The 27,126-nt window shown below is 40.9% G+C and overlaps 1 long non-coding RNA gene across 1 annotated transcript; it reads left to right on the plus strand.

The window, feature by feature from the left end:
* Window positions 1–26,951, plus strand: LOC121076787. The gene is made up of 3 exons (XR_005823709.1): window positions 1–125; window positions 25,454–25,537; window positions 26,654–26,951. It is a non-coding gene; the product is annotated as an uncharacterized LOC121076787 (long non-coding RNA).
* The last annotated feature ends 175 nt before the right edge of the window (window positions 26,952–27,126 follow it).

Consider the following 27,126-nt stretch of genomic DNA (forward strand, 5'->3'; position numbering starts at 1 on the left):
TGAGAGCTGTGCCAACGGCAGGTCCCTGAGATGTCTGCGTAGTTGTGGCGTCGAAGCGTTAGAGAGGATGTTCAAGTAGTGCTTTTTGGTCAAGCAAGATGGACATGATGTGGAGCCACGAGAAGGTGAGCCTATATTCCATGTCTAAAGAAAGTAAGCCAGCAGGGGAGGCTGTAGTTTGGCCCCCAGTTTGGTGGGTGTGTGCCAGCAGTCAGACAGTTCCTTGGTAGGATCTCTTCATGTGCACATGCATACACTCTGCCCTCCTGATCAAAGTTGTGGGTTTATTTTTTTTTCCCCCCTTATGTAATTTCTAAAGGGAGTTTCTGTACCTTGCTCCTATCATCATGGATTGCACTTGGTCCTGATAAGTTTCCTGTGATACGACTGCTGCCACTACTCCTGTGCCTTCAGTGCACTTGACTCCTTGACTGCTGACATGATGAAGGTGGATCAGATGCAAGGTTCTGAGAAAAATCAATACTTTGAAGAATGTTCTGAACATTTCTTACCGGAAATTTTACAGTTTCTAGGAAATAACCAAGTCGTGCAGTTGTTCTTGCGATTGGGCAAGGTACTTTAATGTGGCCTTAGAAACGGAACCTTTCCGGATGTTTGCTGCTTCATGAATGGCACTTGATTAAGTAATGCTCATCTTTGGTCAAAAATACCTTTTAGTTTGGATTTGATCAGCCAGTTGAGCCACAGTGATGTATCTCTATTTCTGGCCTAGTTTTTTGCTAAGTAGGAATGCTGCACTAAACATAACTATCTAAGCAACCTTAACCACATTCTAGGTTTTCTAGAAAACCTACTGAAGAACTGAAATTTTAAACTATTGATAAACGTCTAGTTAGTCAACCACTTTTTGAAGATAAGAGCTTTGAAGCAAGTCTGGGCTTTTCTGTGCAGCCTTTTAAATTCCAGCTGGGACCGGTTGGTCTTTAACAAGAGCCAACCAAGGCTACAGGTTGAAACCAATTTACTACAGATCCTCCACTCTTCCACCATTTGGAACTTCAAAATCTCCTAGGAGAAGCTGTAATAATCAACTTGGCAGATTAAGTACAGCTGCTGCCACTTGCAGGCCTTTTTCCTGCTCAAATTCTAGAGACCAACAATTGTTTGGGGCTACCCCGTGTACTTCTAACTTGGAACAAATTTCCTGCTTCCTTGTGGGTTTGTTGCTGTACTGAGCAAAGGAGGGCAGCCACCTGAGGAAGTTCGGCCACACGGTACGGGGGAGGCTTACATCCCCGTCTCCTTCCTTTGCAATGGCCTGGCTCTCTTCGCATTAACGTCACCGATCCACAGTGGATCGGAGCTCTGAGTCCTCCAGAGTCCTCTGGACCAGTACCTTTTGCCTGACAATATTCAGAATGTGGTGTTTTTGTAGGCAAGTGAGGAACATTTTGCTGTATAAATCCTAAAACGAAAGCATCGTTTTTCTGTGCGAACAATTCCCCTCGTGCTGGGGATCTTTAGCCGTGTAACCCGACGATGAATCAGAAGGCCTTGGCCTCTAATGATGTGTTGTATGATCCTGAGCAAACCGCCTCGCTTCCCGCGCCCCCGCCTCACCTCCCGCTCGGTGCCCTGTCAGGTTTCCAAGCGCGGGCCTCGTGCTGCATGCTCCGGCGGGGCCCCTAAATACTGCCGCTGTATAAAATACGAGTAATTCTTCTCACAAATAGGAATGCAGGCTGGGAATTTCAAAAGGGCAGAAGAATGCGTCGGTTTTCATGGGCTCCTTTAAAAGTCAGAGCTTTATGCTCAGAGGCTTAAGGCAGCTTGCTGAGACCCAGCCCTGTTGCTGTTGGCTTCAGCGATGGAGGACAGCAGGACAGATTCCAGAGATCTTCTGTTTTATCTGTCTACCCTTTTAGGTGTCGCGAGGGAGAATTTTAGTGCAACAGACTGAACCTCAGATAAGATTACATGCTGTAATTACCAGTGGGATTTATTTGTCCAATTCTTTGAGCAGTGAGTGGAAAAATGCGTATATATCCCTTAAGTAAAGAAAAGGCATGTGTGTGTGATTTTCCACTCTTAACTAAGTAAAGAGTAAGATGACATGCAAGTACGGATTGGGAAAAAGGTAAATAAATAAAAATTATCAAATCAAACATTCAGATTTTTCATGTACCTAATAGGAGTAGTTGGATAGTTACTGAATGGCTGTAAGGTTTGGTATTTAAAGGCTTATTTTTAAGCTGTAAATGTAAACTAAATTAAACTGATAGTTTTAATTAAACTTGAATTGGCTGTGGTATTATGCCACTTTAAAAGCCACCGGAGACTCTCAAGTTGCATTTAAAACCTAGTATTGTAATTAGTGATATCTACATTTATTATGATGATAGCTGCACATAAATGTATTCAGTACTAAACAAAGCTATGAAATGTAAACAGCTCTAATAACCATGTTGATTTCAGCTAGGCTATATTTCCTTGGTCATCCTCTTAGATGAGCTTAGATATGAAAACTAAGCTTTAGAAAGCTAATCAGGAGAAAAGGTAAAAATCAGGGGACAACATCAAATACTTTCCCTTGAAGTTAAAGAACTGTTATGAGATGTAATCTTCTGATCTTGTCTGCCACCTCCTTGTCTAGGCCGCTGCTACAATTTCCATGCTAACTGGTGTATCTTGCAGACTTTCGTTCGTTTTTATCACATGGTGTCTCAGGAAAAAAGGAAAGCATGGCTGTAGCTAGCATCAGGAGCTCCTAGTTGCAGCGCCATCCTTCCACCTGCTGGACTCACCAACTGCTTTCAGTGCTGTGAAAACTGAGTATGGGGCTGCTGGTGGGGGAATGCTGTCCTGTAACCTGAGTGCTAATGTCAGTGCAAAGTAGGGTAAAATTTTCTTCTACTATTATTCTCAGCACTGCAAACCCCTCTCTTGTGAGCCTTTTGTTTCTTAAGTGAATTTTATGGTCTCCCTGGGTTCATGAGGCTCCATCAGTGCTGCCTGAACCCCCTGTGGTTTCAGCCTGTTACGCTTTGCTGTCTTTGCGTGGGCCTCGCTTGGGGTTTTTAGGACATGCTTATTTCTCTGGGAAAGAGTGGGATTTGTCCTGCTTTCCACATCATTGACTTCTGTTTAATTAGCTTCCTATTAAGTGAAGGAGGTATAAGCATGAGGGAGTGGCGAAGAGAAGTACTTTACAGAATTGAGTCAGGAAGAACAGCTTTTCTGTGGGAATATAAAACAACTGTGGTCCACTAGCTGAGATAAAATTCCTGTATTAATTCTATGAGCTTCTTGACTGTTCCAGAGGAAGGACACTGTCTCAAATCCTAAGGTGAAAAGTGTGTAAGCCTTCCTTGTACTAAGCTGCTGGAGTGGTTCCTGGCATAATTTGGCTCCTAGCTAAGTGAGCTATATCAGCATCCTTGGGTTGTTCCAAGAACTGCCTAACTCCTTGGTTTCAGGTTGTCCTTTTCTTCCAGGTGCAAAGCAAGTTTTACTAGGGTCTCAGAAGTGCTTTTGCTGGAGATTTTTCCTATAGCTGTAGTCGTCATTTTAAGATTTTCTTATGCTGTGTTGACCGTAGCGTGCACTGTAAAGGGGCTGAGATCGGGGGAGAAGATCTAACTGAAGGTTTTAGAGTAATTTCTGTAGAACCATATTGATTTCATCTCCATTAAATTCATGGAGTTTTCCCATAAGGGCTTTTTAATTTAACTGTTGCTAAAAAATGCTGCACAAATTACCTGGCAAGAATGCTGTGGAGTTATAAGTCCTTCAGGCAGTCCCTTAAAGGCAGAGCAGTAAAGTTGGGTGAACTATTCACAGCCAGGAGTTTTCATTCAATGAATTTACCACTTTGTCTGTTAGCAGATTACTGACAAACAGCCACTGACTTTTTATGAATTTGTTCATTATCCCAAATTATTCAATGCCTGGTTTATGCAATGCAGTTTCAGCTTCAGGGCTGCTGGCAAACTGATCCACAAGTATTGTTTGAATACCACTGTTTGTAATTCTTACCGAAAAGCCCTATAAAACTCAATAGCGGCCTGGTGTTTTATTTCTGGGCACGTCTATAAAACTTAGCAGAAAATTATATCCTTGCCATAAAATTCTATAGCTTGGTTTAAAGTAGTTATAATTTTCTACTGATTTCTGTGTGGTTTTAGTATCGTTTATATATAAAAAATGTTTCATCACTCTTAGTCTCTCAAGTTTTTGTAGTTTCTGAAAACAGAATGAGTTGATGATTTGGATGTAAATCTTTGGAAATTGACCTCTTTTATCCTTGGGTTTGTTCAGTTAAACATCAATTATGTTGATGTCTGTTATAACTCTCTTTTTCACTATTGGAGTGTGAATGTCCTGCTTGATTTTGTCTACTATTATTAATCCTGAAATGAAAACTGAGGCATATAAAACGGGACTGCATAATATGTAAGTTCATTAGATTTCTCAGTCCTTTTGAGTGGAATTAAATGTTCTGGACTGTGACAGATCAACAAGGAGTGAGGTTTCATTAGTGAGAACCAGGCTTCACTCAAATTCCAAGGTATCTCTGAATTTTGGAAGTGCTTTCTTGGTCCAAACATGCACCTTTGAAGTAGTAGGGGTCTGTGAGACTCTAACACTGACATCATTCCATTGACATAAATATCTTTGGAGATCCATCAACTTAAATGAATTGATGAAGATACAAAATTCCCTTTTGATATGTTGTGTTAGCTTTGTTTTATTACACTTCGGTTGTTTTTAAATGTTCCCCACTGGCATAACAAGTAAAGATACAAGTGCAATGAGAATGCTTCTGAGGATGAAGGCTGTCAACCTTTCTTCCTTGGGTGGCTGAGTCATATTTAGTTTTGATTTTGCTACTTTTTTTTTTAGTTTATTTTAAAAAAAAGGCAAAAAGAAACAAAAGGCATCTTTTTTCTCCTTGTAGACTGTGGTTCTCTTAAATTCAGGGTAACAAGAGGGCAGCACATGAAGCTTTTGTATCCATCTTTGTTGGGTCATTCAAATTGCAGCTGTCCTACTGGAAACTGGTATTTGACATTTTCTTAGGTCGTACCCTTTTTATTCCACCACACCCACCAAGAAGTTGGAATCCCTCCTGCCTCACCCCCTTACAACACCCATTACATATTTCAATGCTATTGCAGTATATTCGGGAACCTGTAAGTGATGTTCTGTACGATTGTCTTCCTACTGTCCTATCCTGGCATAAGGTGTGTGTCTAGAGCTGGTGTAAAGGAGGAATGGCAGCTTTTATGGAGTTCCTTTTAACTTAGGGGAAAATGAGTTAAATGGATCAATTTCTTATTACCCGCTGCAGTTAAAGAGAATGTTAGAGATTTCATCAGCATTCGTTTACTACATTATTAATAAAGTTATCATTAAAATCTCAACAGTCGCTATGCAAAGCTATTTGAACTATCACAGTTGTCTTTTATACTTAGCATGGGAATAAACTGCAGCATCTCAAACCACAGTGTATCGTGGTGCCCGCGTGCTTGAAAGCTGGTGTAAATCTGCCGTGCGCTTCTTGAATCTGTAGTACCTGAGTGTTTAACAGCTGTGGTGTGCATACATGTTTTGTCTTTAGGTAATCTGGTAAATCACAGTATATGGTAATAAAAAATATATCTGGTAATAAAAAGTGCTTAGTTTTCCTATCACTTGATCATGAGAACTTCCTTGATTCAAATTTTATATTGAAACGTTTTCTTCGGAGACACCAGTTCTGGAAAGAAGTGGGCATGATTCACGTACATGGCTGTGCGTAAAATCAAGTTGTACTGTGTGGTTAATGCTTCCCAAGTTGAGTGTATACTTCCTTGGGAAGACTCTTTAGACATTTGGATAAAACCCATAAAAAGGCTTAATATCAAACATTAATCTCTTGGGATCAAAAGATGTACTGCATGGCTGAAATAAGGAATGATAAGGTGTTGAGGTCATTCATGGAAAAAACAGTCTGTCCTGTGAGCTTACAAGGGCTTCCCTGAAGTAACTTTTGTCTTTAGGTCTGACTAAATAAGGATATATTTCTTTTGCTCTTTTGATTGAAATGCTCAGTGGGACTGAGCTGTTTTGCAGTTTGTAATTGAGCATTTGCTGCATTAAGGTACGTGTAGATTGCAGTTGCTCTTGAGGCAGAGGCAAGTTGCCCTTGGTGAAACGTCTGGGAGTAAACTCGTCGGAGAAACTTGTATATTGCTGTCAGGGAGACGTCTTATCACTTGTTTTCCATGGTGTGTTTTGAACAGCGTCTCCAACACATAATGTTTCAGGTATTCTAACCTAAAATGCCACAGCTCATTGAAATGTTTAAAAAAGTCTACAGTGAACTATCACTGAAACAATCTGACATTATGGAGCGTATGCAGCTTTCACTGCTCAAGAGCTACATTGGCCGTGTTACCGTACTAATCAAAAGATGTGTTCTCAGCAAAGACTTCACATGTCAATCTACAGGGCTGCTCCAGAACACCAGTCACCTAGTGTTTTTACTATGCTTTGAATGTGTGAGATGCTGGCTGTTCAGTACTGATTTTAAATAGGATAATTTTATTATCCTAAATAAAGAACATCACAGAGGAAAAAGCTTTTATTTTGCTATTATTTTTTTTCAAGTCCTTGGGAAAGATTATTTGCAATGTCCTTGCATGCCCAGTAGCATCTTTGCATGATCTTTTGATCATTTTGTCAAATTAATATGCTTATTATTATCGCCTTGAAGAGGTTTTTCAGCCCACAAAGCATGTAAGTTTTATGATAATGAGAAGCTCTTAGTGAAACTAGCAGTCAGCATCTGGAACATTATAAAGCATATTAAAATGGCTGAAGACACCTACTCTGCTCCTTATCCCAATATGAGAAGTAAAATATTTAGCACCTGCAAAGCATCATGCCAGGCTTCGTAAGAGTATTCTTGTAAGTTGTGAGCGGCATTGCATAGCAGGGATGCTAGCAGGGATTGCCCTCCTGCCAGCTCCGTCTGTGATAAGGAACTTCCCAGGAGTGTGACATTAGCAATAACAATAAGGCTCATCACACTTTTGGAATACATTTGCAAGGGGGCAAAGAAGAAAAAAAAAGTCATTAATGTCCTATGCTTTTCTCTGTGCTTTCCACATGGAGACCTGGAAGCCTTCTTGGTTTGGAATCTGTCATCTGGAACAGCTTTCTCTTGAGAACACCGTGTACGTCGTCGTGCATGGGAACACCACTGCTCCTCCCTCCAAGTGGAGCTCCGAAAAAATGCAGTCTCCTGTGCTGGGCCTGGTAGAGCACTTCCAGGGACCTCTGCCACAGAAAGGAAAGAGTGCTCCACTGGCGTCTGTCTCATTTACAGGGGCATCTAATCTGGTTGCCTATATTCTCGTTCTTTTAACAGATTCCCCCCACCCTCCCTCCTCCCCCAACAACAACAACAACAAGAAACCACAATCAAACCCAAACAATCAAGTCAACCAAACAAAAAACATGCAAAAAAAGTAAAAAAAAAAAAAAAAACACCAAATCAAACAACCCCCACCTCCCAGGTCTCATTCTTCTTTCTGGACTTAGTACCCATCGCTGAATCGATTTTGCTGCCTTCCCTCCTGCTGTGTGCTGGTATAAACAGGAAGATGAGGCCTTGTGTGTGTTCATTTGCTTCTTGATCTGATTTATGATGCTCACATCTAGTGCTGACTTTAGCTTCTTGTTCTGTGCCAGCACAGTTTATGAAATGTAACTGAATTGCTATCGCTCTCCCTGGCTTCAGCTGATGGCCCTCTGTTTTCAAACTAGCAGCCGAGAAGCAGTTCATTTGCCTCAATCCACCGTTTGCCTCTCCTGGCTCGATGGGAAATTGGATCCCGCTTCTCCCTTTGGTCACCCTTTCTCTTGAGCTATAGAGACCAGCTAGTCTTCACTCACCATCATCTCTTTTCCAACAACCTCAATTATTTTTGCAGCCCTTTGATGCAACCTTTACAAATGTTTTCTCCCAACTAAGTGTGAATGGAACGATGAGTAGTATTGTGAATTTGAACTTTGTTTCTTACAAAATTCCTCAACAGCTTGAACAGATCTATTTTGCACTTTTATTTATGCTTTTCAGTGTCTCTCTTCTTTGCCTTTTTATTCTTTATTTGGATGTTTTTCTCTGGAAACCTCTTTGCTAAGGAAATAGAGTGAGAAATACTGAGCTGATTTTAATGTCAATTTTCCAAAATCCACATCAGTGTAACTTAAGTGTGAATTATTTCTTTGCATTTTTTCATGTGATCCATTTGGACCTGTCCCATTCTTTCCCATCCATGTACTTGGGTAAGAACACTGGGTTCAGAAATGACACTTGACCTTGGCTTTCTATGGGGAAGGCAGCCTAAGAAATGGGACTCTGTGCTTCAGCACACCTGGGTATATTAGGAGGACAGATATATATATATATATATATATATATATATATATATATATATATATATGAGGCTCAGATCTAGGAATCTGAGCTGACTGTATTTTGTGGCATTTCTGACTTAAAATTTGCTAGGTTGTGAACTTATAGTGATTTCTTGGGCATATCATCATAGTTAGGTGCTGTCTTTTATTTTCATTTTGGAATGTATTTTACACTCTTGATATGTTCAAACTGTACCGCTGAGAACTCTCTAAAGACAGAAGTGTGAAGAACTAACCTGGGGCTGACTTCCAAAGGATCCCCACGTTCATTATCACGGGAATAATTTACCAGTAGAGCTTTGTTCCTGTTCTGACACTGGAAGGTTTACTCAGATCTTTCTCAAGTTCTCAACAAATATCTAAGAATTCAGCTCTTCTATAACCAGCATTTCTGCTTTCGTCATGTGAAAACTCATGCTCCTTTTTCTGACGGACTAAAAGATATAGATGGGAAACTAAGTGGCAACTAGTAAATGACTCATCTTATAGAAATATCATGTATCTGTCTAAGCTGACACCACCTCACTCAGAATACACTTCTGGTGAGGCTTCCTGAAGATGTGTTAAGCTTGTGGAAGTGCCTGTTCATAGTGAGTCGCCTGGTGCTATTTAGAAATACCTTCAGAATTAACTTATCTTCTCATAAATTTCGTCTCTTAGCAGTTTTCCTTCCTTTGGAAATCTTGATCATGGAAATTCTTGTGAAATTTGGGTAGCAGCAAAGCCCATGCAAATTCATTTAATAGCTGAAGGGAGTATTGCTAGCAAATTCTCCATAGTTACTCCAGCGAGGAAATGGTTGTTTGTTAGTATCCTGTTTCTGCTTAAGTTCAGTGCGTCAGACACTGAAGGTACATAGCCAAGGAAGGCCAAGAAGTTAGATCTGTGTCACCCTCATTGATGGTTATCTTTATTTGATCTTTCTCTAGTCTTCTCTGAGACCTTCTAAGAATCATTAGCATCCTTAGGGGTGTGAGTTAGATTTAAAAATGCCTTTTCCTTATGACCTAAATGTATTGTCCATACACATGCATTTTCTGCTTAAAATCTTACATCTCTTCAGCAATTGAAACTTGACCTCTTTGACAGAATACCACTGAGCTGTGAGAAACCTCATCCTTTTAAGTAACCTCTTCATTTGAGAACATGTCCTACTTACTCTTTCCTAGAAATATTTTCCAAGAGTCATCATTGAAGACAGGCTATTTATCAGATAATTGCATTTTTCCTGTATGTTTTGTATAAAAGGACAAATCTCAGTCCATCTCAGGGCTGAAGAAACTGCATTCACTCATCAAGAAAATGCAGAATAATCTCACTGGATGTGAGCTCATGCCAGGCAGAAAAACTGTTCAGTGTCAGTCAGTATGAAAGATGCTTCAATTTCCATCCTTCGGCCTTCCAGGAAACATCCTGGCCTTCTCAGAAAGACTGGGAAAGAATGTTCCCTGGAATACTGGTGGGCACTGAGGCATGTCTGACATGAAGTCCCCACGTAGCGTGGTTCATGTATTCACATAACTGACCAGATGGAGACATTGCTTAGGTTTCTATTCTTTTAAGGAAGGTATTTTGTCATGTGTGGCTTTTCAAGAAAGAAAAACACGGTTGCTGATTTCTTTATGCAATTTCCTGTTCCCTTCCCAATTTTTTTTGAAATTGACCATGCTCTCATATTCGGAGAAAAACAGTACAGTCCAAAAAAAATCAACAGAACCCAAGTCCTCTCCTTTAGAGTCTGATTAAAGAATTGCATTTCCCCAACAGCCATGTCGCAAGATGCCAAGTGCAGAAGGCGTTAATCATCTGTACCTTATCTCTATGAGAAGCCGTCTTCAAAGCAGAAAGGAGGAGAGCTCTACCCTCGAGATAAATGGCATATCGTAAATAGTGTGAGGCACTCAGATACTGTGATTATGAGCTCTATAGAAATGCCTATAAATAATACTAGGAGATGCCCAGATATTGGAGCTTACTTATGAAAATAAATAAACCACATAAAGATCTGACAAGATTCAAGCTTTTCTCAAGTATGAGGACACTTCACTTTGATTTTCTCCTTTCTGTCTGAGGGCAGAACCCGTCGTGCAGGGACTAGGTCCCCACTCGTAACTTGCAGTCCCTTGATGAACAATGAAGCAAACTGCAGTGTAAGACAGCATGAAAGCATCAAGGAAGGAAAGCTTCAACAGGCACGCTTAATTGTGTATCCTTTCCAAATTTTGAATTTAAAAATAAAAAATAGTCTGAAGGCAGCAACTTCTAGAGTCTGAAACTTGAGATTTGTACCCATGGAACGTGGAAGTGCAGGTTCTGATACAACAAAGCAAGAGGCAGATTGCTACTGGCTGCAGTGGGAGCATTAGATAAAGGCTTCACGGAGGTACTCCTGGCAATAATGCATTAGCTTCTGGTGACTTCCCCACTTCTCTGCTGGAGAGCTGTCATTCATTCAGCAAGATCAATATCTAAAGAGAAAAAGATGCATTGATTGGAATTAATCCTTTTTGTATGTGATTTTTTTTTCCCTAGGCAATTTTGGGCTGTTCAAGTTCTGCTTAGTTTTACTTTCTCACCAAATGTTTTGCTGCTAATACTACTTTTCTCTTATAGGCTGCGGATAGCCCTTGAAATCACTTACACGATGAGTACGTTCAGAGACTCTGAAGTGCACACTCGGTGTTGTCAAGATCACAGAATTAGCCTGCTCAGTTGTCAGCTATGTTAATGAGCCTCACTGGTGGTGAAATTCAGTTGCAATGTGGGTATTTGGATATCCACAAAGCAACAAGTACTGCAGTGAAGTGAAGACAATTACTCCTAAATTAGAAATAATGTTTAAGCAGAGATTACTGTATTTGCCCAGCTCAGTGCAGCATGTTTCTAGGGGAGCACATGCAGATCTCTGCCTCGTGTACAAAGACAAATGCTTTACAGTAAAGTGCCATGGATATTTTTCAGGTCTTAGAAAGTACTTTTATTTGTCTCTTCTGATACTCTGCTCTTTCATTTGAAGAAAGTATTAATCAGCATTTAAAATAAGGGAGGAAAGCTGCCTTTCTTTTATATGGTCAACTTTCTTCTACCTCATCACTCATAAATGAAGAGGTACAAATCCAGTTTTACTGATGTTCTTGACTCTGTACAGTGCTGGTAAGCATCTGAGGGGAGTAGGATCCCCCTCAGATATTTCTTGGAGCATGCCGAGAACGTGTGTTCCCTATAGTATACATGGCTAGAACTGTTGGGTTTTGAAGCTCGAAGAGTTACAACAAAGGTGGTGAGTCCCCTGGGAAGGTTCTGAGGAAAAAGACATTGCTGAGAAAGATTATTGAGTTTTTCTTTTGATTGGACATAAATTAGGCACAAGCTTGAGGAGTGTTTGGGGTTTTGTTGGTTCTGTGGCACGCACACTGCAAGGTTCCTCTTTGGGATGTGGTACTTAACCCACAGTTGTGCTCTGCACACAACAAAAAGAGGAGTTGAGTGCAGTATGCAGCCTAGAGAACTGGGTGCCTCTGCTGTTTACCAGCACAGCCTTCACCTGTGGATGAAAATTGGCTGAAAGCTGGCAAAATTTCAACTCACCAAGCAAAGCAGGTTTCATTTTTCCTGTGGCGTGAGGGTGAATTTTTGGATCTTGTCTACGTCTCAGTAATCCAGCATTAGCACTTGGGGGTTAGGTTTCTTCTGCAAAATGTTTCTTCATCTTGATCTTTATAACCAGGACACTAGAAGTTATTTCACTACATAGAACAGAATATTTTTCTGGTTCTACAAATCTGGTCTGTCTTTGCAGAGCTGCTTAATGCACTTGGACTGGAAGTAGTTATGGCATCTATTGGACAGAACTCATTGACTCAAAATATAACACCTCTGTGATCCAGAATCTCCTTTCCATTTTTTTTTTTTTTTTTTTTTGTAGATGACCGATATTCATGGCAGCGTTCACACAAAAGCTGTGTCACCCGGCCATTTGATGAATGTCTTTCTCTTTCCCTCTTCCAGCCTTGGTGGCTTTCCTGTGTGCATGGAAATTTACTTGGTCAGTTCTCAGAAGTAATAAAATTTATGGGAATTTGGGCCAAGTACTATAGTTTAGAAATATTTTGGTATGCGGTTATTTCAGTAAAGTACACTCAAAGCTTGCTCACTCTTTCAAGCCTCCAATATGTGTTTTTTGAGGAGGAGAAATAAAAAGTGAGGAAACACTGGCTCACTGAAGTGTTGAATATTCTGTTCCTATAAACTAAGTCATAAATCAAGAGCAGTTTCAAAACTGTAGTTTGATGGTATATAGATGGATTGATTGATTAGACTTCTGATTATATGTATAAATGTCAAGCAATTTCATTAGCTAGTAGTCTAGTGGGCATTTATTATGACCAAATACCTGCCTAGAGTAGTATATAGTTTCAGAGTAATTATTTTATATTTAATGGGGACTGTCAGGGCCTTTGCCCGCATACTGCCATGAAGTCTTAGTATCTGTGTAGCACTTGTCAGATGAGCCCCGGGTTCTCTGTAAGATGGCAGTAAATGCTGCTGGGAAACGAGGGGGTCCCAGTGGGCCAGCTCTTCAGAGCTGCAGCTGTGTACAGAGTCTAATAATTATGAACACAGTGTGATATCTTTGCTATCGCTTGCGAGTACAGTTCCTGCAGGTGATATTTGCATGCGGTACTGGTAAATGTATACGTGTACCAAACAGGTTAGCTTTGTGCTTCAATTTTATGCAGATGTGGTCTCATCCTAGGAAGCTTTAAAATTGAGCCATTTGTATGCTAGCGTTTGCTTTTCTGTAGACACATCCATTTCTGGATTTTGTGCTATTATGAAATGAGCCTACGAGCTCGTGAGTTTGTTTAATGACACAGAAAGAAAATTCCTATGTAGTTTTCTTTTTTCCTGTTTATTGTTGGGAAATGTTGATGTTTGGACATTGATGTTTTTCTCCTCTAGTCATCAATTAAGAACAATTCTTAAGTGAGGTTATTGCTGCTATCTTTTTCTGAAAACCTAAAACCTCACATTATTAGAAATTGTTCCCATTGTCAGAGGAAATAAAGTTGTAAGAAAAAGACAAGTGGAATTTTAAAATCTGTGATTTAAGATATTTCACTAGCAGGATCAGGCTGTCATATTGCTTGATAGATCCAAACCAGAGAGGAATGGTGTGAAAACATTTGAAAGACTAAATAAATAAATAAATAGAAGGTTAAAAGATTTTCTGGGGGTCTCCACACATTGAATAGTCATCAATTCTGTTACCAGAATGGCTCCTGGAATACATCTGAAGATGCCAGTGAGAACATGGTCTCTCCTCTAATTAAATTCTCATCTTTGCCCAAATGGTTGAAAGGGCAACTGTCTTAAACCTTTGAACTTTATTTGTAATACAAAGCTTCAATTAGATAAAATACAATAATTAGCAAATCTTTTATCTTTGGGCATAATTAAATCTTTAAGGAAGGACACCTTAATCAATGACTTGTAATGACAAGTTCATAAATTAATTAATTCTTCCAATGAGTGTCTGGCAGAAATCAATGAGTGTTAAAAGAGATTTGGGATGAGGGGACACCGCTATAGAAACACTGTAGCTCAATTACATTTGGTTTAAAGACTCTCATTCATAAAGAATTAGCTTGTTCAAAAGATGATGTATTATTTAAAAGCAGATCATTAAAATATTAACCTCTAATATTGTACAGCCTTCTTGGTGATCTTCCATCTCTACATATATATGTACTTGACCACAATTCATGATTAGCTCTTTGTGTTGGTTCTCTACCAACATATAGAGTTAGTTTGCTGTTGAGTCCTAGCATCAAGTCTTGTTACTGAAACTAGGTCTTGGCTGAGCAGCCTTGGTGTGAGCAGCCTCCTTCACTTCCCTGGTAAGGATCTCCCATCCAGGAGAAAACTCGCACAATTAAGCTCGACATGCTTAAAGATTCTTCCCCTGAGAGCTTCCTATGTTCCTGCCCATCTAACACTTTATACTGTGGAAAATTACATAGCCATTAACTTGAGGGTTTTCTCTTGGTATGAGGATGGTAAAGTGAAGAAATAAAATGAAGTCACAGTAGGATTTGTGTCTCTGTTTGAGAGCTCTTCTGACCAGAGGTGGGCCCATGCAAACCTCATGAAGTTCAACAAGGCCAAGCACCAGTACCTGCACCTAGATTGGGTCCCAAGCACCTCTCTGACTCCTGTCTCCCACTAATTCTGATCTTCTGGTTTTGCTGACCAAAAATGACAGCAGCTTTGCAGTATTTTGTCTGTGGGATGCTCTGACTAAATCCTGGTCCTTTCTTTCTTTGTCGAAGTATCGTGCAGGTGCTTGCAGATATGTTATTTTGGTGCAACATTAGTATCACACTCCCTTCTTTGCCCATGCTAATACTTTAAAGTTGAGGAGGAAAAGTTGCAAGTAGTTTAGTGGCAATTTCCTTTCATTATGATTTTCCTGGGTTTCATAGCATTTAGAGTATCTCTGTGAATGTAGCTTCTGTCAGATTTTGAATGTGCTTATCTGAGGTGTGAGGGTTTTACTAGATTTTCTGATCTTCCTCTTATTTCTTGCAATCTCTTGCCACAACAGGCAGCAAGAAGTTTGATACAGGCGTGTGGAGAGTAAGTTCTGCAGCTAAAGAGTGATCATCTTTAGAGAAAAGGGGATGGTACAGTTGCTAAATCACTGCAGTTGAGTTTCTCTTGGATTCGTAAAACAAGAATTACAAACAGGCACTCTGTTGTGCCTTTCTCTCCATCTCTATATAAATTGGGCGCCGTGATTAACAAGTGCAAATGGTCCCAGAAGTTTTTACAGCAAGCCTGGGCTGCCAGCAGGCTGGGAGCTGTAGTCCCCCAAATCTGGCTGGCAGAGCTGCAGCCGCCGGAGGCTGCTCGTGTTTGCTTTGCCTGGCAGCCAAGAGGAAGAGCTCTTTGGCCAAGCTGCAGGAATAGGCCTGGTCTAGTCACAGCCAGTGGTGATCCTCTCCGGCTGGAAGATCTCGCCGGACTAGACTAAACATGTGGAGATACTGTGGTGGAGGCAATCAGGAAGGAGAGCTGAGGGTATTGCAGCAGGGAAAGAGCAGGACGTGCCAGAGCTTGAGGGTACGGGGCGCAGGGGAGGCCGGCAGCGCATGTAGGAACCCAGTGGGCTGCATTTCAGCCAGAGGAGACAAAGGCATAGCAAGCTGTGCTTTCATCTCCCTTCTCATTTATGGAATGCAAAACTGTCATTAGGTTTACACTGCCCAACAGTATTTAAATAATTCCAACTTCCTATAGCATATTAATACATTGCATTATAAACTTCGTTTTTGGGCAGTGGAAATACACAGCTTTTAGAATGATCAATTCTTTTTGTTGTGTGAGGCACTGATTGTCAGATAAAGTAGAAATGTTAGCGATTTCCGATTTGAAACTTGTTAAACAGCACAACAGATGGAAAGTTCTGTTCAGCGTATGAGTGTCCAGATCTGTCACTGATTAAAAGAAGGGTAGCATATGCTGGTAGCCGGTCTTGATAAGTATCTCTTCAGAATAGTGAGACAAGTTTCCCTTCTGCATAATCCAGTGGCCCTGCCACTGGCAGGGACTGTGCTGCTCCTCACACGTTGCAAAGATCAGGTGCTCTCCTGTAAAACTGCATTATATATATACAATATATATATATATATCAGAGCATCTTTGGGCAGATTTGTTCACTATCTGGATGTTCGCTCTTCTTCAGAAGGGTGATAGGAATCTAAACCTCTTGCCTCTTCAGATATATTCTCCCTTCAGAGCTGTCATCCAGGTTGTCAAAACTTATCCTTAGCACGTTTCAGCTTTAAAGGTCCTCTTATCAACACCACAACATTCTTGTCCATCCCATTACAGCTTGTCAATGAGAGCCTTTGAGTATTTGGTTTGAAGCAGCCTAGGAATCTTTTGCTAAATTCCTTCAAAAGAATTTAAATAGTCCTAATGACCATATTACCTTACAGGCTTTTAAGTGTTTCACCAGCTGCTTGAATCAATGCGCTATAAATTGTAAGCCTTTCTGCAGTAATCTCAGCATTTGTTTGGGAGTTAAATATTAACAGATTTTTTTTCGTTCTCTCAGACAGGAGGCTCACGCACCTGCTCTGTTCCCTGCAGGGTTTGTTAGAAGTGAATATTGCATTCCTCTCGAGTGCTCTGGGTGCTGTTCTCTGTGTACGTGCTTTACATGGGGCCAGTTTGAAGAAGACTTACTGATGTCTGGACCTCTGCACCTCTTGCAAACATGCCTTCTTTCTGGTAGAAATCTTGGTTGGCAGAATGCCCGGCTGCATAGGAAAGCTGTGTGGCTGAGCAGTGGATTTAACACAACGATGCAGTTAACTCACTGCTGTGCCCTTTACGAGGCTTTATTCTGCACCACTACTGTCTGTTTTTCAGCATGCTGGTGCTTGAGGTTGTTCAAGAAGATAGAGGAAAAAGCAAAGAAAAATTATAAATATAAAAGACAAGTTAGTAACGCATATCTGCTAAATATTAGAAGCTACGTTAAGTGGTTAGGCCACATCAATACAACAGGTGTACCTTAGGTATTTGTCTTTTAAAGACAAAGAGGGACTGCCTCCCACACATATTTCAGAATGAATCTGAAATGTGTTTTTATCACTTACAATGATTTCCATCAGAGAATAATAAAGAGATTTGATGCCTAGGGTACTTAATGTTCTGTGATGTATAGTGTAATAGCTATTTTAAGTGTAGGAAATACCCTAATAAGAAGCAGTTCGCTAGTGTGCTGATCTAGTTGATTCTTATCGTAGCATTCTCTGTAAAATAGTAATTGAAAGATATGACAATACAGATTTTTGATTAAACTTTGGCATCCGATACACTCAAGCAGAGTTAGGCAGATCACTTCAAGAGCTTTAAAAAAAAATGTAACATTTGTTTTTGATGATACCTTTTCTTTTATGACCTTTGCTAGATACATTAGTTAATGAGGTGAAGTACTCTGAATCTATAAAGAAAAAAATTAAGCCCAAAACATGTTAAATATTTTCTCATAAAAGAAGCACAATGAATCGAGCCTGTACTTTTTAAGGCCTATTATTTAACTGGCTGTAGACTTCAATTTTTTTGTTTTTTTTTTGAAGTAGGTATTTAAGTCATTACCAAAACCCTAAGTTTATAAGCCATTTCCTTCTCCTACACCTCCTGGCTTCCCCTCTCTAACCTCTTTCCACCTCTGTCCCCATGAAAGGCTGAAAACCGTTTTGTTTGTGTTGTGGTATGGCAGTTACAGGCTTTATCAGGAATGAGCCATGCAGCATGAACTGTTCTGTCCTTAATCCATCGTGGTTGATGTGTTTTCTACTGTATTCCCCTTGTATCTCTTTTTTTTTCTTTTTTTTTCCTTTTTTTTTTCCCATGTTCCTATATATGCTAGCTTGTTAGATTCACCTGCTCCCATGTCACTTCATGTGGAGTCTGTCCAAAATACAATATTACCTTTCTTGCTTGTTCATATACTTTCCTGAAGGATTTATCTTATTATATTTTTACAAGCTCCAGTTCAGCAGAATTTTTAAGGAGAATCCAGTTTCATGCTGAATAAAGCTAGTCCCCTTCGGTCTTCTGGGATTCACGACCACGTGGTTTTGTCATTCTGAATAAATTCTCTGCCCATTGACTTTCTGTTGGTCTTGAAGTCTCCTTTTGCTGGCTTTAATTCTCAGTCCTTACCTCAGTCTTGTAGTAGGTATCTCTGAGGAGAAACCTCAGTCCTTAATAACTTCAAGATACTCTTTTTTGGTTTGCTTTTATTTTTATTTTTAATTTCAGGCCAAGGATCTCCAGCTGTGCAGTCAGACCTCTGGGATAGCTGAGCACTGAGAGTATAAATGTAAATGATACAGTCACTGCACCAGCGGCATCATCTCTGATGAACGTCAGGGAGTTGCTTTCCTGCCAAGTCTTAACTGAGGACTCAGTTTTCATTTGTGAGTGCAGGGCTCTGGGGCTTCTCAGGGACGTTATGTGCTTTCATTTTCATTTGCCTGGGATGGGAAATCAGCACTGCTTGGAAAGGGTGGCATATTTAACCTCCCTCCCCCAATTACACTGGTGCCAATAGATGGGAGTCAGCTTAAATATATCCTCCTACTAACTACTGATGGACTGGCGCTAAATGTTTATTTTGGCTTAAAGGGACACTGCTGAGATGGTAATCAGCAGATGATTTTGTTTCAAATTTTCCATTCAGTGCATAGTTTTCTGGCTGACTGACTTGGCTTTGTGTTTCAACAGATATATGTATATACATGGTTATCCAGTGGTCTATATGGAAGTAACAAGGTTGCCTTCACTCACTTATAATATGCATTCATGAAAGAGAGCGTAACTTAAACAGTTCATTGCAGATGTTACTAAAAATGCTCTGAGCTAGGAAAAAAAAAAAACATGCAAAAACTGAATGTACTTCTCTTTGGTTGTGCTTGCTTTTTGTAGGCGACTTTCTGGCTTTAAGCGCCCTCTCTGCTTTTGTCTTAGTGCAGTGGTGCTGTATGCTAGCATCTAAAAGGCAGGTAGACAACAGGGTGGCTTCTTTTCTAAGTGATCACAAAATCCTAGTGTATTTTTGTAATAGAGCTAATGTTCAGTTGGATGTGTCGCTTTTGGGTGTTCTGCCATGGCCCTCTACGTTATAACTCCACCTTCTGGCCTCACAAAGTAATAAGTTGTTAGCACTGGGTACATCGTTCTTGGTTTGGAAGAAGACATACTTTACAAACAGTGACAGCAAAGGAAGAAGAGAAGCTGCCCTTTTGTTATTCCCTCCTATTGGGAGGTTGTGATTTTTGTGAGTTTGTGTGTTCGTCTTTGATCTAAGCATGGCGGTGATCTGGACCAGCCTGTCAATACATTATCTGCAGCGTTGCATAATGATGTGCAGAGGAAGTTTTGTAAATCCTTTAAACCAAAAGGCTTTGACTTGAATTTGTCATTTAGAATCTAACTTTATTTGCACCCACCCTCTTCACTATTAAGAACGGAAAAAAAATCAAGGCATCCACAACGCTTTCTACAGAGCACGGTGTTTAAAGAAGTGAAAGTCTCAGATGAAGGGCGTACAGCAGGGCAGTTGGTGTAGCCTGTTCAACATTACGTGCATGTGATATTTATCATAGGTCATTAGTGATATGTACTTGGGCATCTTGCAGTATTCCTGCCATTTTTTATTTTTTTTTAAGAACACGTGGGAGAAGATGAATTGAGTGATACAAGTGATGCTATGGCTACCACATGGCTGTTCCGTAATTGTGAGGTGCTGATCATGTGCTGCCAGCTGGGAGGCACCGCCGAGGTTAGGCAATGCTGACTCGGAGGGGAGTGGTGCCGCGATGCAATCTGCTCCTGGCCTTGGAGTTGATGAAGCCAGGTAGCATCCTTCCTGAGGCCTGCCTTCATGAAAATGTGCTGCCACTGACTTGCCAAGTAACAAAGATAACAAAAATGAGGATTGAGGCAGGTTGTCGGTGGTTTGCCTTTTAGTACAACCCAGCTTCTTAGCTATAAGTAGTGATGCCCTGGTGGAAGTCAAGGGAGCTTCAGTCACTGGCACTTGTGAAGGGGCAGGGAAGGGGCTGCAATTTCAGCCACCTCCGTCTCATTGCTTCCCTCAGCACCTGGGCAATGGAACCAAAACTACAAAAAAACTTCAGGACTAGGTTTTAGTTTTAGAAGTAATTCCAGTTCCTCAATGGCTTTTGGAATTTGGCCCATATTTTTTTGCCTCAAAAATCCTCAGAGAGGAAAGGTATGGATAGGTTATGTGCACTCTCTTACAAGAGACCACAGCAGAACTGTGAGGTGCTCATCTCTGAAGGAAATGCAGGTTTAAAAACTTCTATGTGGTAATGGCCAACCATCTCAGTATCCCACCAGGATCCTAAAAGCTCATTTATTCCTTTCTGGCCACATGAAAAGATGTATGGGTCAACTGAGTCATCCTGGGTTTGAAGTAGATTTCACTGGCAAACTGTCATGAAACATGATAACTCTAAACTTACATATTATTAAAAGTAGAATTCATAAACAGAAAGAGTTGCTGGAATACACAAAATTTCAAGATCTATAAACTTGAATATCTGCACCTCTGACTTTCGGGCTCAAGCCAGGCACAGATGCAATTACTGAAGTGGGTCCAGCAATTCCATGCTCAGGTATGAAATATGGGCGTGAAGTTTGGGTAGGGAATTAGTAGTATAAAATCTACATTGACAATACTGTATATCCAAGTCTAAATTTTGGAATTTGGCTCAAATATATTGCAAGTCTATCAATAGCATATAAACACTTAGGATGTGATCCGATGATACAGCTGTAGCATTGCAAGCTAAAATCCTGATAATGGGACTTCTGCCATTGCCTTCAGTGGAGCCAGAAAGCATTTCCTCACGACGTTACATGATAATTAAGGTTGGCTATGAAGTCACTTCTCCATCCGTACTAGACCTGGGGGTCTACACTGAAGCCAGCTCTGTGTATGTGGCTCTTGTTACTCGTGGTTCCAGCGCATAGCGAGGGGCTCAGCCACCCAAAAAGGCCAGCAGTAGGCCCCTATTCTTTCAACTCCTGTCTGTTTGCAGGCAGAAGGAGGGGAGGGAGGGAGGAAGGGTTCAGGACCATCTGTTCTCAGGGAAGGCTGACCTGCAGGTGGGCCACAGCAGAGGCTGACCTATCTGGAAGTGTATCAGACCTTTTGGGGTCAGGCTGAGCTGCTGCAGAGAGCTGTGTGTTGGAGTTTATAATTGGTCCCTTGAGAGTGATGATGCCTTTGATGTTGTCCCTTATCAGCAGTGTGCGCCGATAGTGCCTGGATGACTCGCCTGAATTCATGTAAGAAGCTGGTGGGGCTGCAAGAACTGCTTGAACTTAGATGGTCTGGGATTTTAGGTTAGCATTGGAAACCCTGCACCCTGCTTCCTTGCGCTTTGTTTCAGGGCATGTCTTTAGCAGTGACTCCTGCAGTGGGCTGAAAGCAGAATTTGCACGAAGCTGAGCTACTTTTAATATTTGTTGTCACTTTTTGAAAGCCTCAAAATATGACTTTTTTCCCAGTAAAGTAGCTAGAGATGTAAAAAATCAATGATGGAAACAGTTAATAGACTTCAGGGCAATCGGAGGGCTTTGGCTTCTACTGCAAAATATTAACAGCTGTAATTTGACCTCTTAGCCAATTAATTTTGGCCAGTGTAAAATTCCATACACTAAATCTGTTTACGATACTTCACTATTCTAGGCATCTGATACTGTGCCAAGACCTTAATATGTCTCAGTGAACAGAGGTCAAGTCATGGCCTTAAAATGAAGACTCGAAATATAAGCTGTGCGTGGGTGGGTAGCCTCATGTCCCTAAGGGGCTTATGAGTTCCTTTTCTATTGCTGTATGATCTGAAACTCTGGTCACTGCTCTCTGTATTACCTTCTTGTATTTCTTAATCAAAATAAATCCATTTTGCAGTTCAGAAATGACTTCTCTTTTTCGCAGTTTATCCGGACCGTTATGTTTTTCACACACGGCTTTAATTAAGCATGCTAGCAGTTATCTGTTGTCTGTGTCGTACATCTGCTCCAAAACTCATCTTTATTAGATTTCCTTGACACTTCTAAGTTATATCCATCTTGTACTTCGGGGTGAAACAATTGTATCCTGGTGATTCTGCCTGTGCTACCCAGTCCTTTAACACTTCATTTTCCTGTCTTTGGCTTTTGGGTTTGAATTTCACTCCGTTAAAGTCTGCAAACTTCAGTGAAAAGAAGTGGACTGATTTTGGATTTAAAAGGTGGTGGTTTGTTGTGGGGTTTCTTGTTTTTTTTTTTTTTTTCCTTCCACTTTGCAGAGGGAATCGTATTGATTGCTGCATGGCAGGATGCCAAGCTGTGTTAGGTTTTGATTATTTCTGCATGTATACCAGCTTGATGGAAGCCTAATTCGGTTCCTTCAGCTGACACCAAGCCATGTGGGTGTGACTGGTGTTTGGTGGTACACCAGATGAGCAGGCACACCGCAGCCTGCGCCACCAGAGCCATGCAACTGTGCAGCTCGGCGTAACAGGCTCGGGGCAACCAGGGTCTAAATTGCATCAAATCTGTGAAAGTTGACTTCCAGGTAGAGGGCTGGGCCACTGCTTGGTTCTCGAGAGCCAGATGATGTGTTTTATATCATAATGAAAAAAGCAGCTTTCTGAGATACTCAGTACTTCTCATGTACACATTTTATTAAAATCTACTGTTGGCGTGTTCTGAGCAGCTTTTTGTGCAGGATGGAAATGCTGTTTGCAGTAAGTTAAAGGTGTGCCAAGCTGCCTGAAAGTAACGAGTGAGGGAAGTGAGTATCTGTTGTTCCACAGGCGTGGATGTGTTAGTAATCATGTCTGAGACCTTGAGAAACTTCTGTGACAGGAAACAAAGCCTAACAAGTTGATATACGAGTCAGTGTCCAAAATGTTTGAATCTCTAGTTATAGCACTGTATAGTACTACTAGGTATAGTACTATAGTACTTCTGGATATAGTACTGTTTACTAGATATAGTACTGTATAAAAGACAGACTTTGAAGTCTTATAATGAAGGCTGCCAGTAATAAAGCATCCTAACTAGTGCTAGGAAGTTGAAGAACTTTGGAGGCCAAATCCTTGATTTGCTTAAGCCTGATTTATATTGAATTTGGCAGAGATGTGCTGGCTAGCCAGAAGTCCAGTCCTTGGCTCAAAATACTTTTTGGGCAGGGGAGAAGTGGTGAGGAGAATAGGGAGTGAAGAGACCAAAATTAAAAAAAAGCACAAGAACAAATTGCTTTAGTCATTTCCATTTTGAATTTACTTAGCCATTAAAACAAATGAGATTGTCTTTGTCTGTGATATATAGATCCCAGCTGATGTAAAGGGTATGAAAATAGTTAATGGCTTAAAGAAAAAAAAAACAAGAGGGTTTGTATTATCTTAGGAGATTGTCTCTGTAAAGCTGTTCCCCAGGTACCACCAGGTGGTGTTGAATTTTGCATACCTTGTACATTCGAAAGAATAAGATTTTTCAAAGGAAATAAATTACAAAACCCCATGCAGCTAAGGTTGCTTCTTTAAGTGGAAAAAATTAGTCCAATTTTCCAGCAGCTGGAAGCTGAAGTGTTTTGATGGTGTAATAGTGATACCCTTTGACTGAAGTTGGACAACCTGGATCATAGATCGTGGAAAATGTCGCCTGTAGCAAGCCCGTTTGTTTTGGGGGCTGCTTTCTAACCTGTCACACTAGAGAGCACCAGGGAAGCTCAGACTGGAGCAGCACAGCCTGAAGTCGTGTGTCTGGGCAGCTTTGGGAGGGCTGTTCTCGGTCTGCCCCTCTGCCCTGCATTGCTTTCCTCATAACGTTGAGGGACAAGAGAGTGACAGGAGAGTTTTTCATAGCGGGGAGGTTTCTCCCACCTTTAAAACTTGCTCCATTGTGAAATGGGTGGAACATGCAAGTGAAAACTACTGAATGAAGGTGTACGAGGTATGGGGCTATCCCAGTATTTCAGAATAGGATTTAATCAGATATTTTTTATGATGGGGATAGGGAAAGGAAAGGGGAGAAACAGCATTGAGGATGCATGCTCTTCTGATTCAAATATTTGAGGTTTCTTCAGTCCTGTGAAAAAAGTCAGATTTTTGTCAGTATTAGGCCAACAACTATTTTCTTTTTCAGTGCGAAAGGTTTTTCAAACAGACCACCAGATGGTAGTGTTTCCTTTGTAATTAGAGCTGTGATTTCAATGAAGCAACTACTCTTGTTTGGCACAGGTCACTCAAGGACTGCTCAATATATAGCAGAAGTAGAGATATGCAAGTCAGGAGTACTAATAGTTAAATAACCAACAACGACAACAAAAAAAATGCGTGTGTGTGGGGATCTGTAATCTTCAGCCAAGGGAGGCAATAAAGGACACGGTGGAGCCCTCTGTGTTACAGATAAGCTGCTAGCCAGGAGTCATAGAAGTATCACAGGTGATTAAAGCAATAAAGCATGAGGCAAGCTGGAAATAGTCAATCTTCTGCAACAGCGAGAGTTTCTGTTCAACTGCAGTGCTTTTCCTAAGTGTCAGACACGATTTTGTTGTTCAGCTGGGGCGTGCAGTATCGCTTACTGCAAAAAGTTTGGCTGGCAAGTGGATAGAGCACTGAGGTGGTGGATTTAGGAGGTCAAAATTACCTGGTGGTGGTGTCTGATCTTGGGCACATCTCTTCATCAGTACGTGCCGTGTTTTTTTTAGGAGAGGGCAAGGTTACTGATAGCTCTTACCAAGTTCTTAGAGTGACTTAAAATATTCAGGAATGCAGTATTATTATTTCAGCTGCACATGGCTCTCATCAGCGACTGTCTCAGATAACGTATTTGGGTCAGTTTGCCTAAATGTTTTGAAAGGCCTCGTTTTATTCAATGTCAGGATTAGAAGAAGTTGTGAAATGTCACGCTGTGTGGCCGAGTGCATACAGCAGGGTGTGACAGAGGGGTTTTAAAGGCAGTCCTGCCTGGGAGCTGCATACCAGGAGTGTTTGGTACGTTTCTGAGTAGAGACCGATGGAGAAATACTGCAGAAGGTTACTGCAAATACTTGGATGTCTTTTAAATGAAGGAGCCTAGATCTGTGTGGTCACTTCATTTGTTCTTCCTTTGGAATACTCCAACAAACAGTCTCAGTTTGGGGAGGGTAATGGGCACAAGGATGAAAAGATACCTGACTAGTAGTGGCGCCTACAATTTCAGTAGAAGGTTTTTATGACTATTTTTATTTTTCATGTTATTCTTTTCATAGAACAATGTCACTATATGCAACATAGGATGTCAGCAAATCTTGGTCCTAATTCCCAATGGGAAAACCAGAGTATGCCCCTCTTTGTGTCATGCTCTGAGTTCCTCCCTTACCCCTCTAGCCTGACTTCTGTCGTCTTCTGTCTCCGTTCCGAAAAATCCTACTTTTTTGCCTCAGGGACAGGTGCATTTCCACTGAAAAGGCTTTCTGAACCTGTGAGGATACAGACTGGGGAACTTTTGAGCTAAGGATCTGCAACAGGTAGATTTTTCTGTGCAGCGTTATGCAGGTGAATGTAGAATAAAATCTGCATCACAGCATCACAACGGTTTGCTTGAAGTGGGATGTGTGCTTGCAGAGTCATGTCCCGCAGTCTTTGGAGTGCTCTGGTAATTACAGAACACAAAACTTGCTGCTGGGTCTGCTTTAGGTTTTGAGGTGAGCAAGTACTAATCAAACAGCTTTTAAAATCTATACCTGGGATGTTTCCGATCACTTTAAACCGATGGGCACATATTTGTGCTATGGAAACATTAGAAACGACGTGTTTGGATACTTTGCCTGATCTACAGAAGTGTGTGCTCATAAAACAGCGAAGCCAAGAGCTTTGGGCTGAGCTCTTCAGACTTTTCAGAGTCCCAAGAAGGTCCAAAAGCAAACCAACAGCAACTGTCCAGCAAAGAGAGATCGCCAAGTGAGCAGGTAAACTCACGGTGAAAACACGTAGCATAGCTGAGCTCACTGTGCTTTTTGAGGCTCCTGTATTGTTTCCTATATGCTGGGTGTGATTGCAGCCCTTTGTGCATCATTTCCAAACCACTGAAAAACGAGTGGATTTGCTTGGGTACAAAAGACAAGCAGAACAGAGAGCTGATTCTGCTACCAAAGGAGAAAAAATGTCTTTGAACGTATCTGCTTTTAATAATGTTTTCTTAGAGATGCATTTTAGTTGTGGAAGGAGTCTGTTTCCCAGCTGCAAGTGGCTTCTGCAGAATTTCACTGGGATAACTAAAGGCTGTTTTTCTTATTGCAACATGCCCCATCTTCAGGTAGTCATTTTGATTCTCATGTTGTATGTATGTCATTCCTCACAGTTTTAAGATTTTGTCAGCATCTATCTTGCACTGTTCAATCAGGCACTGGTTGCATGGAACAAAGTGTTTCAACTGAGTAATGAAGCACTGCTCTGGTGCTACAGTGCCACTGTGGACATTTCTGGTTTTATTGACTTGAACTAAAATATCAGCCAGGAAAACAGGAAATGTATCGGTTCCAAATTTTTAACTTTATTTATATGGTTCAAATGTTATTTAATTGACATACTATCTTTTTTATTATTTTTTTTTTTTCCTATTGGGCTATCCCTATGTCTTTTAGAAGCGGAATCTTTAAAAACAGAAACACAAGGCTGGTTTTAAGAGAAGATCCACTAATAGGATGTGGTAAATACCGAACACTGGACCTGTAATCCAAGTTTTGATAAAAACCAAACATCCAGCAGAGGAGGAATGCCACGCCTCTCTTTCCAGAGCACTTAAGGCTCTCTACAAAAAGAAAAGTGCAGGGTGTGTGTATGTGCGTGTTTGCTTTTCCCCAGTGCTCAGATCCTAAACTATTCCTAAAGATTTTTCAGTACTTTGTTTTGCTAAGATCTTTGTCCTGTGAGCATTTCTGTCCTCTTCAGAACTTAATAGCCTTGGTTTTGTGCATGATTAAAGAAAAGGAGCATGTTTTTGACCCATTACCCTGCATCTCCTTTTGAGGTGCATGCCATGTGCACGCCAAGGCAGGAATGTTGTGCCCGTGCCTCCAGCCGCCTGCCTTCTGTTTGAGTTGCTTTTGTAAAGGTT

Source organism: Cygnus olor, chromosome 12 (assembly GCF_009769625.2).
Source record: "Cygnus olor isolate bCygOlo1 chromosome 12, bCygOlo1.pri.v2, whole genome shotgun sequence".
In the NCBI taxonomy this organism is placed as follows: domain Eukaryota; kingdom Metazoa; phylum Chordata; class Aves; order Anseriformes; family Anatidae; genus Cygnus; species Cygnus olor.